The sequence below is a fragment of the Pseudoliparis swirei genome, chromosome 21, assembly GCF_029220125.1.
Source record: "Pseudoliparis swirei isolate HS2019 ecotype Mariana Trench chromosome 21, NWPU_hadal_v1, whole genome shotgun sequence".
NCBI lineage: Eukaryota > Metazoa > Chordata > Actinopteri > Perciformes > Liparidae > Pseudoliparis > Pseudoliparis swirei.
This window is the reverse complement of record NC_079408.1, coordinates 13,540,508-13,543,983: the sequence shown is the minus strand read 5'-3', so window position 1 is coordinate 13,543,983 and position 3,476 is coordinate 13,540,508. Positions and strand designations below refer to the sequence as shown.

The 3,476-nt window shown below is 41.1% G+C and overlaps 1 long non-coding RNA gene across 1 annotated transcript; it reads right to left on the bottom strand.

Annotated features, from left to right (window-relative positions):
* Positions 1 to 278: 278 nt before the first annotated feature.
* Positions 279 to 2,197, bottom strand: LOC130211842 (uncharacterized). Its single transcript, XR_008835179.1, has 2 exons — positions 1,633 to 2,197; positions 279 to 1,506 (listed from the first exon to the last, which is right to left on the bottom strand). It is a non-coding gene; the product is annotated as an uncharacterized LOC130211842 (long non-coding RNA).
* Positions 2,198 to 3,476: the final 1,279 nt, after the last annotated feature.

The following is a 3,476-nucleotide window of genomic DNA, read 5'->3' as shown; positions in this document are numbered from 1 at the left end:
CAATAATGTCCTCTAAAATGTTGCTTTACGTCAGGGGTACTCAACTTCGGAGGCCAAGAGGGCCACATTTAAACCACAACAGGTGCAAAGGGCCACAAATTATTATTAACATATATTTGTACCATTTTATTCACTGTATTTACTACTGCTGTTTAATATGCTGTCTTGCTAGTCATTTTTAATGCATTCCAAAGCATCATGGAATATTTAACAAATGTTCTTAGTTTCAGTAACAAATGTAGTGTAGCGACTGCGTTTCCAAGGATGACAAGTGTTGGTCAAGCTGATGTTTTATTAACACTGGAGTGAATAGCTTTGCATTGATGACATTGATAAAGTTTGCAATTGCTACTTTTCCTATTGAGAGCTCTGAGTCTGCATTTCACAAATATTAATAACAATAACAATATAACAAACAACTGTTTACTTATTCCTAGTGAGAGCTCTGAGTGTGCATTCTTTTCACAAGTCCTTTCAGATCTGGTTGTTGCTCAGTTGTAGCTGCTCTGAGATAGTCTGCCAAATGTCTGTCAGTTAGACTGGAACGCTGCTTTGATTTTATTATTCCCATGGCAGAGAAGGAGCTTTCACACACATAAGTAGATCCAAAGCAGGTCAGGATTTTCTGAGCACACAGGATTAATGCAGGGTTTGTGTTCCTCAGAACACAGGATATCCAGAATGTGTCAATGCTCTCCTCCTTGTGTCTTTCTTTGAGGATGTTGTTGTGCTGCAGCTCTATGAGTTGTTCCTCAAACGCAGCCCTTTCGACTCGATTTTACAAACAAAATTAAATTCACCTTTAAAAGGCTTTTGCATATGACACATACCCATGTGTTATACATCAAAAATTCCAGAACAATCTCAGCTCTCTATATAATGAGGCACAATTGACCTCAGGTACAAGTGGAAAGAAAAAATATGGTCCTAAAGCTGAAACTGTAAGTTCGATTTCTAAAAATTCTTCATATCTCTTTTGAAAACACACCTTTACTCATGTGGACCAACTGTTTTGGTGTTTAAAATTGGTTTACCAAAGGTCATGGGTTCACAAAAGCAGTGAAATATCTGAATACAATGCTAGATACATGTAAAGATGTCAAAAACCACATTTTGTATTATCGTTTTTTGAGTAGAAATGATGTGGTCCGTCACACATTCACCAAAATGATAAAGATGGGACTGAGAAATGACTTAATATTGCAGATAAAGTTTCATGGGGTGTGTGCAAATAAAAAATGACCATTTACATTTTTTCTTCTTCAAATAAATGTATTATACATTACAAAAAGTAAACATATTCTCCATAATATTCATGTTGAGAAATAGAAAACAGAACACAAATATTGATACAGAATATTTACAATATGGCTTCACTATAATGGCATTATGTCATCGTGTCATGGTCCTCCGGGGCACGAGAGCATTGCTGGCCGGACAGGTAGAGCTGCAGGTGGAGCTGCAGGTGGATCTGCAGGCTGCATTGCAGGTGCTGGTGAATCCTCTCTGTAAAATATAATACTAGTCAGCACCGCCACACGTAACAGACGTGACGAGACACATAACAGACACGTCCAGACACGTCCCGACACGTCCCGTCACGGACACGTAAAGTTTAGTGAAGACACTTACCCGTCCAAGTGGATCTCTTCTGGCTGCGTGTTCCTCCTCGTGGCTCTGGAGCTCCTCTGAGGCTCCGCGCTGCTCGCCAAAGTCGCTGCAGCTGCTTCCTTGTTGTGAAGTCCGTTCGCGCCGTGTTCTCTGGCTTCTCTGACTGACAGACTGCTAATGAGCTCCACCTGGGAGGTGGGTAGGTCCTTGTGATTTCTTGAGTGTTCATTGGTTGTTCTTCTCCGCAAAATGTTGACGGACAACCGCATTGGCAAATCACACTACTCGGTGCCGCGTCACCCGACACGTTCGTCCCCCTATCTTTCTCTGTGAATCGCAGAGGAGCTTAAGGTAGAGAAATGAACGGAAGAGGAAATCCTCCGGATTCATCCAGTATTTTAAACGTATCTCGAAGACGTATTGTCGCGGAGATATACAGATTTTAAAAACGTAAAGCTGTCAAAACGCACTGTAGCGGGCTTCGTTTTCAGAGGGTTAAATTAAAGGCGCACTACCTAATTTTCACACGATTTTGGTTGGCTAATTATAATTATTATGCATTCATAACCAGGCATGTCGGGGGCCACAAAATAAGCGTCCGTGGGCCGGATGCGGCCCGCGGGCCGCCTGTTGAGTAAGTCTGCTTTACGTCATGCATTTTTATCTCTGTGCTTTCAGGATGTCTTTGTCTACATGATTTTTAGTTCTGGGACTAAATATTTTTTCTTTTCTTTATCACAAACTACCTCACAGACGATGGTGATGAGGTTGGAATCGAGATGAAACGTACGAAAGTGACTCTCAGTCCGTGACTGATCGAGCATAATAATACAAAAAAGAAGTAGAAATATAAATACGTGCACAAACGGTACTTGTGTCTTTTCAGCTGCGTTACAAAAACAATGAACATTCGTAGTTCTACGTACTTTCAGTTAAAGATTTGATTGTGAGTGCCTTTGTGCTTCTTTTAGCATGAATGTGTGTGTGTTAATGGTTCAGAATAAAGGCAGAAATAATGACATTAGCGAGAAGTATCTATTCAATCCAGTTGAATCCAGGGTAAACAGATAAGTGTGTGAGTGTGTGTGTGTGTGTGTGTGTGTGTGTGTGTCTGTGTACCTAATGTATCTGCATGATGGTTTTCATGCACAATCTTGATGAATATTTCATTTCTCGTTTGTTTTTCTGAGGAATCTCAGCATGCATGGACTCACATCTTCTTGTGCTCTCCTTATAGCTATAATGACGAGAAACGTCCAATAAAGAAATCTTCAATAACGTCGCTAATGTTCGAGTATTCCATTGAAATAATAAACGTGTGTTTGTGTTGACGTCAGTATACATGTAATCCTACTGTGTGAACGCTTCGTGGCTGCCTCGATCTCCTGCTCTGCTCCCATCTCAACCTTGTGCTGTTGACTTTAATTGTAATGTGACTCTTGTCAATCCAGTTGAATCCAGGGTAAACAGATAAGGGGGGTTGAATCTGACAAAGATTTCAAATCAAAGCTTATTTTATCGTTTGTAAAATCCTTTAGAAAGAAAGCTCAGGGTGCATTTTCATTACTGCTGCCACACAGATTCAGAGGAATGTTCCTTTAAAAAATAAAACAAATAAAGAGGGTTTCCCTCTAGAAGGAGAAAAAGCAGATCCTGTGTCTCTGTGCTGTCCTGGACTATTGTGAACATCTTTACGGTTGTGCAAGTGCCTCTGTGTATCTGCAAGTGTCTGGTGGTGTGTGTGTGTGTGTGTGTGTGTGTGTGTTTTCAGAGTAGCCTCCCCAGCACCACTCCCTCTCTGCTCCTGGCTTCTCCTCTGAGGATCTCCAGGAAGCCCAGTTTGGTTAAGAACTCAAAGGCCAGGG